We start from the raw sequence: 15,088 nt of genomic DNA, 5'->3' as shown, positions 1-15,088 counted from the left end.
AATACTATACATATTTACAAGTGTCATTTAGTGACCACTAAGGCCTATGTTCTAGGTAATTTACTTGGGAAAGCTAATTCATAACAGTGTTATGATAACACCCTGTCAGCTCAAATTCTGCTTGACAACTAACACACTTGTAAAAGGAGCATTAGTCATCTCTAATGTGAAAATGTCGCCACTATATGGCGCCACCATAGGTTTAATGATTATGGGGTTGAAAGGTCATAGCAATGAGTAATTAATCAATTAAGAAATTAGTACACTATTTTCAAAAACATTTTGTATCTTTGAAATTCCCAAGTCGCATTTCAAATAAGCATTAAATGGTGTACATTTATAAGAAGCTGTTGGAGTAACGATTTTAATGCGTATTGTTAATACGCGATGGCTTCAAAATTATTTTCAACAAAATTTTACGGAAAATTATGAAAAAAAATTGGTCATATAAATAAACTCTAATAGCTTTTTATGACAAATTTGAAAATTGTAAATTTCACCTAGGAGTTACAAACACAACACCCCACACAAGGAGTACGCAACCCGTCAAAAGTCGTGGATTTTCTTGCGTACATTTTTCATTGGCTAGACGCTTTAGCGCCTGCTGCCGTCGGAAGGGGAAAATACGGAAATTGTCTCCCCCCCCCCGCCCGTAAAACGTTCAGCGTAAAGGTTCGTGACGCTCGTCCAATGAAATTCGTACACAACCCTTCGTTAGCGTGTTTAAAGGCTAGCTGCGGTCTCCTTGTGTTTGTTGCTCCTAGGTTTCACCCAGGTGGTGTGCATTAATTTATTTATTTATTTTGTAATGAAATAGTTAACTTTCTTCTGATCAATATTTCTATTCATTGGTGTTTATGTTATATAGTTGTATATAGATTTAAGGTTGTGATTTACACTAAATTAGGATAGTGCTCAGTAAATGTCACCTATAAATTGATTAAAACAAATAATGATTTACCTATGACAAGATAAAAAGGGAAATTATTGTAAGCTGAGACATCTTGACTGTTCATAGATGGCGTAAGTCATTTGTCGTTGTTTGTGCAGAGCTATTTTGAAAAATTAGCATCTGCACACACGAAAAACGATTTCACAGCTAACGAACTTCGTACTCAAACTCACAATGAAAAATTAACGTGTTAATGTAAATTAAGAGTTTTCTGTTCAATCGTTTCCATATTCTTTTAAAACAGGGTTGGCTTGTTGTTTATGTAAAATCGGATGCAACGACTATAGTTACGCGGTCAAAGTGTTACTTTAAATTTATTTTTAAATTCGAAAATATCTTCATAAAAATATAAAATTTTGCAAGTCATACTGGTCACAGATGACTAAGCCAAAGACCACACGATCTTACGATGCAAATAATCACGTGACCAATTGTCGGCTCAACGTAAAGTATCTCTTTTTTTCAAAAGATGCCGCTAACGTCGAAATCAAAACAAGATGGTTAAGCTACATTTTGATCGAAAAAGTGGGACCTCTACTTGGAATGCGTCTCCTGCCGGATCGCGTATGGTAAGATCACTTTTATGGCTTTGGCTCCGCTTACCAGTGACGTAAATAGCGCCCCCGCAGACTCCGCGGCGCGGGGGGGGGGGCGAGAACTAGGGGACCCCCAAACGTTTATGATTAAACTCGGTGCTATTTAAAAGGGCTCCGAGTCGTTTTTCGCGGGGGGGGGGCGGAGTTACTAGTTACGCCACTGCCGCTTACGATAAAAAAAGTCCCCTCTGCGCGTGCTTCCCTCTCACGTAGTTGTTTGTTAAGTTAACATAATTAGGTCAAAAACACCGTCAGCCACATCGAGACGAAAATCTGCTGCGATAACCATTCCAAGTAGAGGTTTCGATTCCTGGCGGGACATAAAACTACCCCTCGCTCGTTTTTAAATTTGACAATAACTTAAATTAATAGTAATTTTTTTAACAATATATTTCATATGGGATATACAATTTAGGTTAAATTCCACTAGGTAGAGTGTAAATTGCCTAATTATAATACTCAAAAATGGCTCTCTGGCGACGTTATTGTTTCGCTGTTTTCAAGTTGAACTTCGTTGTTTTTGCGTAGAACCCGATAGATTCATTTCCATCTCTAATAACAATTAGGGCCTTATCATAATGCAGGTGGCCATATTAGAGCCGACAATTCCTTTAATGTCATGGAGAACCAGAACTTGTTGCTTTGACAAAGAAAACAGGCCAAACCCACGAGTGTTCTACGAATAATGTTTTATCGCGTTACGTTGGACTCAATCAAATCCGTTAATTTTAATAAAAAGAACATGAATAATAATCCTATTTACAATCAACAAAAGCTCTATTTAAGGAACTCAATAACAAAAGTTTATTTCGAAGGTTTTTGATTGTTGTTGACTGTTCCTACATTTCCGGATACCTAAAAAGAAATTTTCAAATTAACGGTTATAATTCTGTTGTACCAAGAATATATTTATTTCAACTTGAGGAGAATGACTGGTCGTTGGTTGTTAATTAGACGATTGGTGTTTTTTAATTTTACGATTTCAATCGATTCTCTAATTAATATTAAGTTTGATGGGACTACTTTCTTTTACACGAATTTGGCTACATTAATATCAATGCCCAAAAATATATTCCACCGTTTTATTGTAAAGCTTTACTGAATGGCAATTTCTAGAATAACCACACATTTTTGGTGAACTTCATTCTAACAGTTGTAAGTGATTAGGCTTTGTGGCCAAGAAAAGATCAGGAACTGAGAGAGCAAACCTTTATTTGGTTTAGCCAATACATAGATTCAAAGCTAATATTAATTTTCTTAGGATAAATATAATTTCTATCCTATCCAGTGGCGGCTTAAGAAGGCTGGGTCCCCGGGGCGGCGGCAGTGTTTTGTGACACCCCCCAGGACCGTGCAGAAGTTTTCACGGGTCCGTCTTCTTCAAGTTTAATCGTTCTGATTGGCACCCCCCCCCCTCGAGCTTCTCCGATGACACCCCCTGCTGCCCTGGTACCTGGGGCGGACCGCCCCCCCCCTTTAGGCCGCCACTGATCCTATCATATCAATCTTTTTGTAACATATATCCTTCTGTTCTCGCTTAGTTTTCTTTGGTGGTTACCCTCAAGGTGCAACATTAATAAAATAAGATTTATCATTATTCTTACCGTTCCAATGACAAAACCCTGATTGACTACAGACTTATCTGAAAGAAAAACGTGTAATACGTTATGTTATATATATCATAAACAAAATTTCATATATAAGTGAGTATGGAATAAATATGTATCGGTCGACAGCTGTTTATCATGGTCGTATTAAAATTTTTGTAAAGTCTTGTAACTGCTGTGAAGCTAGTAGCTACCTTATAAAAAGGGAAAATATTTGTCATCGGAGTAGCTAGGTTGACCAATTTTAACATGACCAGATCTAGCGATTAGCTATGTCGTACCGGAACCCAAATAAAAAAATTCCACCTGTGGTCTGAGATATTTGAGGTTAAAGTTCCGTGTAAATACTAAATACACTCTTTTTCGCGGTATTTTCCTGGGCGCGACCATGTTTGGTTTTCCCCTTTCAGCACCATCCATCATTACGGGAGCCCAAAGAGTGGATGCAAGACTCCCCACTGAGGGCAGAGGCAATGGCCGATAAGCGGGAGGCAAGTAAGAGGTGTAAAATAAAGGCGCGAAAAATAGTGTATAAGATAACTAACAATGTAGTACGTACAATCAAATAAACACATAATGTATTAAAAGTTAACAAAACTGGCTTGAGGCAAAACTACGTGGCTCAAACAGCTCCGTGGCACTGAAACTAGTACCTTTGACGTTGTACTGCAGAGCCAAAGGCGGACTTTCTCTAAACTAGATCATGCCCAGGGTGGGAAATAAGGAATTTTAATAAGTGGACATATGACCAGCAGCCCCCGTTTCCTGGAATAAATAAACTGGTCAGGTATCGGAGGGCACGTAGTCTGCTAAACTTAAATCTTAAGGCCAATTAGAATAAATTAAGTGGTCCAGTGGACCACTGACCCCCCTCCGATTTAATTAATAAACTGGTCCAGGCAATTTTTAAACTGGTCATTTGCCCACTGCCACCGCCTTATTTCGCACGCTGATCATGCCACATTTCCCCTTTCGCCAGAGTCACGGTGCAGCTTCAGCAGATTTTGTCATTTAGTTTTCCCATAGAAATTAGAGAGGAACGGAACGTCGGTCGCATTTCCGACTTCAAGTAGATTAGTCCTACTCTCTTCCGGTTTAAGTTTGTGACGTAACACGGTCATTTCTTCTGTTGTCAGCTACAACTTCGCATAGATCTAGCTCGGTTAGTAAATTTCTAAATTCTAAAGTCTCACAATTTCATTTTTATTGGAAATTATCGATTAATATTATACTTTTAATTTGTTCCAATGGACGATAAATAATTTATCGTTGATTGGAACAAATTAAATGTATAAATAGGATGCAATGGAGACTAGAAAAGGTAAATATTTTTTTGCGTCAAACTCTAAGGCCCAAGCTTTAAGATTTGGTAAATGTGTTTTCTGTTTGACGAAAACCATTACTTATAAATAATAATAAATATCTAATAAAATTAATTTAATGTAAATACTCTCATCAACATCCCGCGAAATTCTGATTCCCGGCTCAATGATTACGAAATAAGAATTTTATTCAGCCAATGAGAGTGTAGAAAACGAGGGGCTGATCACTCCGCGTAATCGGTGTACAGAGCCGTACTTTTGACTGTACTAATGGGATTACGCGTAATCTTTGAAGTCCGTGCCTTTGGCAGTGCTAATCTAAGTGTAATCCGGTGTACAGATTTTCTAAGAGTGGTTAGCCCCTCGGTAGAAAATGAAATTATTTTCCTTTCTCGATCAGCCAATAGAAAGCCGGAACGCAACCGGAAGTAAATGGGCCTAGCGCGTAGCTTTGAGACGCGAGGATTATTTTTATGCCTTGTAGAGGCTACACTTTCCGTTCTTCTCTCTAATTTCTATGGCTTTCCTCGATTACGCCTCTTTAGTTGCCGTTTAACGTTTAAGAATAAATAAACGTTCATTCAAAAATTCAGCCCGATTGCAAATTTGCGGCTTTGAAGCCTTGAAGGCAACAGTGGCGTAGCCAGAAATTCGTCAAGGGGGGGGGGGCGAAGTACGTGAATGTTAAGAGGGGGGTCGAGATGGGGTGGAAATTTAGTACAGTCAAAGGAAGGCCCAAGGGGGGGGGGGTCTGGACCCGGAACCCCCCCCCCCCCCCCTTGTCTATGCCACTGGAAGGCAATAACGCTACAATAACGATATTTATTTACTACTTACAATATCCATTTGGGGACGCATTGTACGTGTTAAAACTTCCACCGAAGTTCTGAAATGTAATGTTACACAACAATTACGAAGGTGATTTGAATAAAATATTATTTCGAGGTTAAATCTTATCGGCAGCTATCAGATTACATTGGTGTAATCGTCTTGAAATATTTGCTTGCGTAGTGAAAGTCACCGAGTTTGTTAGGTAAAAGACAAGAATGTATTTATATCTAATGAGGGAGAGATGATCCACAACGAAATATTTAAAAAAAATATTAAAATGTTAGATTCTAGTTACGATTTGCAACAAAGATTGCTATTTTCAGCGATTTTAGAAATATTTTTGAACGACTTCGAGTTCAAAATAACACCAACTGGGACACTTTTCCTTCTTCATGACTCCGGGGCCAGCGATAAAGAACGAATCCTCATATTTGGTGGATATACAACTTTAAATGCCCTTAAAAACTCAACTCATTGGTTTGGTGACGGTACTTTTAAAGTGTATCCTCTTTTGTTTTTCCAACTGTATAGTTTACATTGTAAAGTGAACGATTCAGTTGTGGCATGTATTTTTATTCTTATGGTGAACAAGAAGAAAAACACTTATAAACGTGTCTTTTGGGAAATCCGCAACTTAATTCCTTCAGTGACTCCGCAAATTATGATGATGGATTTCGAAATGGCTTCAATTAAAGCGTTTCAAGAAGTTTTCACTGTGACCATCGTCAAAGGCTGTTTCTTTGACCTGAGTCAAAGTGTATACAGGAAAGCGCAAGCGGTAGGACTTCAAGAGAGTTATTCCAATGACGTACTTATAGCTGAACAGCTAGCGTTAATTCCAGCTTTAGCTATAGTACCGGAAAATCGCATAGAAGAAGCCTTCGACAAGATACAGTTACTAATTGACAGTTCTATTCAACCTGTTTTAGACTATTTCGAGGACCAATGTTTCCTATACAATTGTGGAATCACAACGAAACTGCAGCTAAGGGTGGACAAAAAACCAACAATTACTTGGAAGGTTGGCTTTGGGGATTTCAAGCCCAAATAGCCTGCCATCACCCAACCTTGTGGAAATTTCTGAAAGCATTGCAAAGGGAAGAGGCTATTTCGGTAACGAGGATATTACAATTGCGAACGGGCTTAGTTGAACCAGAGAATACCGCCTACAAGATAAGTTCTGAACGTTTGCAAAGATTGATAAACCGATTTGAAGACACGTCGTGTGTCGAAATTTTTCTACGTGGTGTGGCACACCGTGTTTCTTTTTGAAATTTTAGAAACAAAAAAATTAGAAATAAATAAAGTTTTTAGAAATTGTGAAATATTAATTTCTTTTGAGACACCAAGTTTTCCGTGCACCGAATTTTCTCCACACCGACTTTTCGCAGCACCGAATGTTCCGCCAGCCAATGTTCCGCCAGCCAATTTTCCAGCACCGAACTTTCCGCATCCCCGATTTTCCAACTGTCTAACGTCGCGGCTATATTTCACTGTAATCAGGGAGTTCTGTCATGTGAAACCTTCCTTAGTCTATGGTTCTGTACTCCCTGCTGAAATGCGGATAAGTAGTAAAACATTCGTAAGGGCTACAAAGCGACCCCACCGAAATCTATATTCGTCACTGAATTCATTAAATCTATACCATGGAAAAACATCGGTTAACCATCTCTCTAAAATCTACTACTTTTTAATATTTAAAATAAAATAGTCATTCAGGACCGTATTAACCCTTCAGTAGGCCTCATCTCTCTCATTTACCGTCTTTTCGGACCTTCATAGGTCATATTATATGGAATCGTATACCCTAATTTATCCTAAATTTTCGTAGGCCCTAGGCACTTTGCCTAGGCTGCCTTATGGATAAGGCGGCCTTGAGCTGAACACAGACTTCCAACAACGCTTTCGCAAACCAAAGTTATTATAGTACCCCTTACCTCTAGTGCTTCTAATGGCTAACTAACCAGATTCAGTTATCTGACTTATACCAGGAAACTATATAGGTATACACTGGGAATGTCTAAGGAAGATTTTTACGGCCGTGATGAAAATCATGAGCTCGTAGAAACGGGCGTATCTTAAAGCGGTAAAGCTCACGAGAAAAACTCACGCGCCTCGCTACCCGAATTCGAAGAAAACTCGTCATTAAACCTAGTCATGGTTATTATATTATTAGCTTACCTGATTATCTCTTTTATAACCATACAAATACCTGAAATTAGTTATCACTACACTTCTTTCGCGAAGAACATTATAATTACTTCAAAATATTAAGTACGATAACAAATTGAGGTTTTTAAATCCATTGTTTTATAAGCCTTTTTTGCGCGGGAAGATCGCCTATTTGTTACCATGACGACGCATTCTTTTCACGTCAAACCTCGAGCCGATGAATTTGAAATGCCGTGTTACGTCTTACACTTCACGTAGTTAAAGGGGCTCCAAATTTCGGTGGCAAAATGTGTATAAAGTCAGTAAAGTGCGAAAGTTACGGTTGACTCTGCTCGCCTCTGCCAAGGCCGAGTGAGGGGTGGGGGGTAAGGAAAAGCATGCTCAATTTTCTCTTTTTTTTTGCCACCGAACTTTGAAGCCCCTTTAAGCCCCGCCTTTTTCTCGACGCGCTTTCGTATCACCGTCGCAATGGAACCTTAGACATTCCAAGTGTATAATACCTCTATAGTTTCCTGCTTATACTTATATCTGATATCTGATACGTCGTCATTATCTGCTCACGTCAGATAACGCAAGGGTTTTCTGATAATCGGTGTGGAAGCACTACTTATATCGAACACTTTTTAATAATAGTAGTTAAAGGGCAACGCAGGTGAGCTGGCATTTGTGTGAATATGTATGCAAAGTGCGAAATTTACGGTAAACTCTGCGTGGTCTCGTTACTTTTTCTTTATTTTGCCACAGAGCTTGCGTTGCCCTTTAAGATTTTCCAATAAGAAAAACCTTATATTCATAAGCTTAAAAGTAAATCAAAAAGTATAACATCAAAATATTTGTTCCAATTAGCCCCCCCCCCGGGACAATCCTAGCCACGCCACTGATTCACTTATTATGCCTTTGTAACTTACTCCGGTGTTGCTTTGATTTTCGGCCTGAAAATTGAAACCACTGGAAGAACTAGCCGGACTTCCAAATGGTGACGGTGTACTAGGTGAATTCTAAAAGAATTGTAACGTGATAATAACTCCTTGCTTGGTTAAGAAATACTGAAATAGGTGAACCAAAATATAGGATGTGTAATTTCTGTTAGTTTGTAGTTCATTTTTTATAAAATAACTAACTGGGTAGCGATCTACGACTGGGCCCAGTTAGACGAGTTGATTTATATTCCACTGCGAACCGATTGAATTCCACCCGATTCGACTCGGGAGGCACTCGCAGGCGCTCTTTATTGGTTACAGGAGTCAAAATTAATTTTCTAATAGAAATGAAAGCTTCACTCACATTTCTTCTAAACTAAATTATTCTTTGGAAAAAGTAAATACATGATCAACTTCATTTTAAAAAATTACTACTTATTCAAATATTGAATATTTACACTTTATGTAAGCACATTATGTTTTTTGAACGGAAACAGGGTATGTGACATTCGTGCATACATGTGGCATACTTCGAGCATACACGTGGCGTACTTCGTACATGCATGTGGCATACTTCGAGCATACACGTGGTGTACTTCGTACATGCACATGGCATACTTCGAGCATACACGTGGCGTACTTCGTACATGCACATGGCATACTTCGTACATTCACATGGCGTACTTCGTACATGCACGTTGCATATTTCGTACATGCACACGGCATACTTCGTACATGCACACGGCATACTTTGTGCATAAACATGGAATACGTTTTTAATACGCAACATAGTTCGTGCATACACATTGTAAAGCCTACATTGACATTCGCAAATGTAGGTTTTGTCCCTAACAGCCTTTCCCTTTACTTCAGAGAGTTATCTCGTTGTTTTGGGCCAACGCTGCTGGGGAAGGTAGGGATGACTCATCCTTCTCGCGTCGTCCACCTTCGGAATTCTCTGAAAGTGATGACTTCTGACCGGAAAGGTCAAGAGCGTGTTAAAGTTACCGGTGACGCTTACTATTGCGCCACAGTGAGTCCGCAAATATTTCTTGGTGGACTTACTTCTCCAGCCAATTAGGTTGGAGACCAGTAGCGACATCCGAGGGGCCCACTATATAAGAGGGGTCGGGACACTGGACACTTTCTCTTTGGTTCCGGAGTGTGACCTAGCTTGTCGAATATTTTTCGAAGCTCTCTTATATATATTTAATGCAGTCCATAGGTGGTTCCTTATAACTGAACATTTTGTATGTACTATTATCCACCACTCTCCCCCTATTCGGCTTTCCGTTGCTACGCAACGCGTTTTGAAATTTTTAATGTTTAGGCTTAGTTTCTCTTTTCGATGTAACAGTCGCGAGTCAGATTTCCCGCACGGTACTGACGAGTCCCAAAAAGGACGAAACCGGTCTACCGTTGGAAATTCTGGCTATTTTATTTAATTTAATTTAGTCCTAGTTTCGCGTCTTTTTTTTTGCTATTTTTAAGTTTTTAAATTTCTTGAAATTTGTTTAGGGCTTAGCTTTTTATATCCCTTTTCATAATGGACTTTATAGTTTTCAGCATGTTTACCAGGGGCCACTATTGTCAACAAGTCTACCAGTCGCTTTTTAAAAAATCTACTTAGTGGCCTCTCCTTGCTATCCTCCTTGGTGTTAGAGAGCCATATTAAAAATCGTTTCCACGTGGTCATTTTCCGGAGTAGAAAATAATTCATTTTTGATGCAATATGAAGAAATGTAATTGTAACATAAGGTAAAGAAAACTTAAATTGTTCTTACCATTTTTCTTGAATTGTCCTCCCAAAGAAGTTATCACAGACAGATATCTTATAAAATAATATTTTTCTTGAATTGTCCTCCCAAAGAAGTTGTCACAGACAGATATCTTATAAAATAATATATAAGGTAATCAAATAGTAACAGTCTGAAGCAATTTTACGTTGTCTAGAAACCGTGAAAAGTAGTCTTTACACACAATTTGTTGAGGTTAAACATTACAGTAAGTGTAGGGAGCTGGAGGCTCGCGTGGAATGAAGGGCTTGCCACCACCCTCCTACGCACGGACACCTGATATAAAGGCATTTAAAATTCTCTTGTGGAATTAGTTACCTAATAATTCGTGTTAACTCCTAATTTAATTCGTCCACTTTAATAAAAGCTGAACTTAACGTTTTAAATATGAATATTGAAAAGCGAAATAGTTATATTATAATTATTGTATCAAAAGTAAATATTGTAAGTTGCCGACAGAGGGCCTAGGTTGTATTTGCTTCTGTAATAAGGTGGACTCGTTCCTTATCAATAAGGTCATAAGTCTATAATATTGTTCCATAAGTTTGTCACTTTGGGGAATATTTTACTGAGAGCTAGTAACGGAATGACGTCAAAGGCTTCGTGTGACGCGTTAGCAAGCGGACGCTAAACGGCGACGAAGCCCGTAATGCAGTGTGTCTTGTGAATAGCTCTCAGTAAAACTTTTGCATGTGAAGAATAGGAAGTGTCACACTTATGTAACAATATTATTTACTTATGCCTAGATGCGTTCTCGCTTTGCTTAACTCAAATTTGATTTTAGCTTTAACAGATCTATGATGAAAAAGATATTTCATTGTTTTCGATTGAGCAATGCATGTTAGCATGGACATTTTGTACTTGTTCTATTGAATTTTTCCTGATTTATTAAATTGTAAAATTTAAAATCAGTTCATTCGTAACATGACAGTAAAATGTTTATTTCTATGTTTCGTTACCAAGGTGATGATAATTTTACAATAATAGAAACTAATATAACAACAAACCTTGCTAGCCGCTGTACGTCCAACGATGTCCCAACCAGATTTGAGTAGAATTTCAAAATAGATTAAGCATCCTTGTAGCATTTACTTTTTAAGATTGAAATTATCTCGAACAGGAAATAAAATTTAATTTTGTCACGTAGGTCGAGTTAAATCGGATCACCTTATTTGTCGTTATCAGCACGGACTCTAAGCAAATGTGATAAAACTAAATATTATTATTTTCGAGAAAGATCAAAGAGTTTTAAATAATATTCCCCTCAAAATTGATTACACAACACAACACAACCCAACGATGTCAATGCTTGGTGTACTTATGGGTATTTTACCATTTATAAATATCAGCAAGAATTTATTCGGGTGAACAGAGAATATGAGGGCTTTGTCTTGTCTGCCTCGTGATAACCGGAAGAAAAACCACGCCCTTCCACCTTTCTTCGTGTACTCTTTCCTCTTCCTCCCGGTACACTGGGAAGACACTCCGGAAGGAGAATATCTCTAGGGAATCATGAAAACCGAAGCTGAAGTTGAGGTTACATATTCTGTGTGGCCAAATAAATTCTTGATAGTGTACAGTTTATAGATATTAGATTGCAACAACTAACTTCCAAAGGTTGAGGATAATCTAAACTTTCGTTTTGATAAAATTTATCAAAGAGTTAAGTGAGTGAGAAACAGTCCTGGTAAAGTCTATGGCTCCAACGACCTTCTCAGACAATTTGTCAGGATAACTTGTCAGTGCTCTCGACGCTTTTCCAAGAACTGCTTTAATTACTTCGTTTATAGATAGTGCAACGTTAGATAACGCGAAAGATGAGCATACGTAAACGTTTTTTATGTGTTTATTATTTTAAACACTTTCCTAAAATGTATATTTAAAATAAGTGTATTATAAATTTGAATTTCGTTTTGGGATGTAAACACTTTAAACAAAACATATAAATTACTTCTCAGTGTTGTTAAATCAATAAATAAAGGATTAGGTGTAAGCCTACCGTCAAAAAAGTACTATGAACTAAATTCAATAATCGTCTGCCAACACGTGCTACGACTGGTTTTTAACTCAACTAGCGCCAATCATCCCAGCTTCTGTTAATCATGATAGCAGAAATGTTAAATTCGTTGATATGGTAAGATCATATTCCCTTTAAGATATCCTAGTAGTTTAATACTAATTTTTAAAATTGTGAATCAATGAAATTTTTAATTCCCAAAAGTCCATTTAAGTTAAAATATCTAGAACGTATAAGTTGAATCTATCATTTATGCAAGCGACTATTGAAATCACCTACTTTGGTCGTATGGGCCTCTGTGGAGAAACACTGTGATTTTTAAAGGTATGATAGTACTTCAGAAAAAGTGTTGTGAAGGTGACCAAGTCGCTCATAAGTTACTTTCTTAGAAGTATTAATTATAAAAAAATCGCCGTCTAGGTACATGTATGTCACAAAACTGTAGAATGTGTACACTTTGTCGATGTGTACAGTGAAACAGTTTCGTTTTCACACAACGTTCGTGTGCAAAAATCCTTAAGATGTCCATTAACTTTGACACGGAGACTATAAATGTTCGTTCACAAATAACCTAACGAAAATTACTACAACTTGTTAACGTTACTAGCGCCAATCTACCCTAGCTTCTGTTAAACATGCTAGCAGAAATCTTAAATTCACACAACACAAACATGCTACAAACTAGAATACTACGATAGGTGTTTTCACCAAGTCTAGGCAATGAATTGTAAGCAGAATGTTCTTTACAAACCATCTTCCACTCAGCTCAGAGGACGATCCGTGGGAAAGGCGGTAGAAATAGGAACAAACTGTCACCCTAGAAGTCAACAGCGCCCCCCTAGCGGGAAAAAAGTGAAATTCTACAATCCAACGCTCTACTTTATACTTTCTTTAAATATCTTCTTTACTCTTTGTCATGAAGCACGATATATTAAACCGCTGATTGGACCCTTATTTGCTCCATGGTTTCTAAAAGCACGTCCTTTACCTTTGGCCGTCGTTCAGCTAGCTATTGAGCGGGGGTTGAAGCACCTTCAAAAGCCGGGCGTTCTCATTCTTGTTAAAGTTTTGGAGTGAGCAACACCCACAGTACGCGTGATGAAGAAGAACGGGGATATCCATATCTGCACCGACTTCAAGGTGACGCTGAATCCGAATTAATTGGTTGAGCAGTATCATTTACCGACGTGACCTGAGCTGTTCAGTTAGATTGTGAGTGGTACGAACTTCACGAAGCTAGACCAGTAACACGCGTATGCTCAGATCATTGTGGATAAATAATCGAAGAAGATTCGTACCATCAGTACCTATCTAGGATGATTTCGGTTTTCTGGGAGAGGTCCAAGTGACGGAGGGAAGTGTCAAGAGGCCGGTCGCTTTCCTATCAAAAACGTTGTCGAAGGCGGAAGTAAAGTATTCCCAAATTGACAAGGAGGCATTGAAGAAGTTTCACGAGTATATATTTGGTCGACATTTCACGCTGTGGACCGATCATCGACCTTTGCTGACCCTGTTTAAGAATAACGCACCCATACCATCGACACTTTCGTTGCTTATGCCGCGTTGGGTGTTATTCCTGACGGGTTACATGTGCAACATCAATTTCGTGAAGACCATCGATAACGTCATTGCAGATATGCTCTCTCAAGTCTGGATATTCAGTTCCCTGCCAGTGACCACAATGTCCATAGCCCAGCAATCTCGGCGAGATTCAATACTGGCTTACAACCTTATTTCGACAAACAAGTGGAATTGACGGTTCAAGCCAACTGTTTGCTTTCGGGCACCCGAGTTATTATTTTTCCACGTCTGCCCGCGCTACTTTTAGATGAGCTAGACAAATGGCATCTGGGTAAGAGCCGGATAAAGCACTTGGATCGACAGCATGAATGGTGGCCTAACTTAGATAGAGCCGTCAAGGAATTTGTCCAGAGCTGCAGTACTTGTCAGGACGTAAAGATCAATCCATCACGAGTGACGTTACATCCATGGGACTGGCCAGAGAAGCGTTGGGTCCGCATTCACGCGGATTTTCTGGGGTCAATCAACGATTCGATGTATCTACTGTAAAGCCCGCATTTGCATCCGCAAATGTAGGCTTTGTCCTTAACAGTCTTTCCCTTTACTTCAGAGAGTTCTCTCGTTGTTTTGGGCCATCGCTGCTGGGGAAGGTAGGGATGACTCATCCTCGCTCGCGTCGTTAACCTTTGGAATTCTCCGAAAGTGGCGACCTCTGACCCGAAGGGTTAAGAGCGGGGTAAAGTTACTGGTGACGCTTACTATTGCACCACAGTGAGTTCGCAAAGATTTCTTGGCGGGCTTTCTCCTCCAGCCAATTAGGTTGGAGACTGGTAGCGTCATCCGAGGGGCCCGCTATATAAGGGACGTCGGGACAATGGATTTACTCTCTTGGTTACGGACTCCGACCTAACCAGTCATATCTTTTTTATTCTCTCTTCCAGAGAAAGTTTAGTGCCATGCCTTGTAATATTTGGTAAATATAGTATTATTAATAAAGAGTATTTTATAGGTAACTCTCGTACATGGTTTAGACATAAGCCGACAATTTCCAGGCTTCACAAATGGCGCCCAACGTGGGGCCTGAGTTGTTGAATGTACGAGAGTTTAGGTTAATTTAATTTTTAAGTGTAATTTTTGGGTATGGGTTAGTTAAAATTTTAGTGTTAGTGTATTTTTTATATTAGTGTATTGTGGGTACCTTTGTTTCCCAGTGGGTTTTCCGGAGGGGTTTTTGGGTTAGGCGGCTCTAGGGATTTTAGAGTCGTGGTTTAAGTCTTAAACATTAAAACCAGGTCCGGAATGGTTTTGGGAAATGAAAGGGGTACTGGTGCTGGAAACCCAGCCCAGGAGGATA

The 15,088-nt window shown here is 38.9% G+C and overlaps 1 long non-coding RNA gene across 1 annotated transcript; it reads right to left on the bottom strand.

Moving 5' to 3' along the window:
- Positions 1–2,246: 2,246 nt before the first annotated feature.
- LOC149944374 (uncharacterized) lies at positions 2,247–11,408 on the bottom strand. Its single transcript, XR_016480842.1, has 6 exons — positions 11,204–11,408; positions 10,185–10,290; positions 8,389–8,478; positions 5,315–5,363; positions 3,153–3,190; positions 2,247–2,403 (listed from the first exon to the last, which is right to left on the bottom strand). It is a non-coding gene; the product is annotated as an uncharacterized LOC149944374 (long non-coding RNA).
- Positions 11,409–15,088: the final 3,680 nt, after the last annotated feature.

This window comes from Leiobunum rupestre, chromosome 5, assembly GCF_980474605.1.
Source record: "Leiobunum rupestre chromosome 5, qqLeiRupe1.1.hap1, whole genome shotgun sequence".
In the NCBI taxonomy this organism is placed as follows: Eukaryota; Metazoa; Arthropoda; class Arachnida; order Opiliones; family Sclerosomatidae; genus Leiobunum; species Leiobunum rupestre.
The sequence above is the reverse complement of the archived record's forward strand: the minus strand, read 5'-3'. Positions and strand labels throughout refer to the sequence as shown.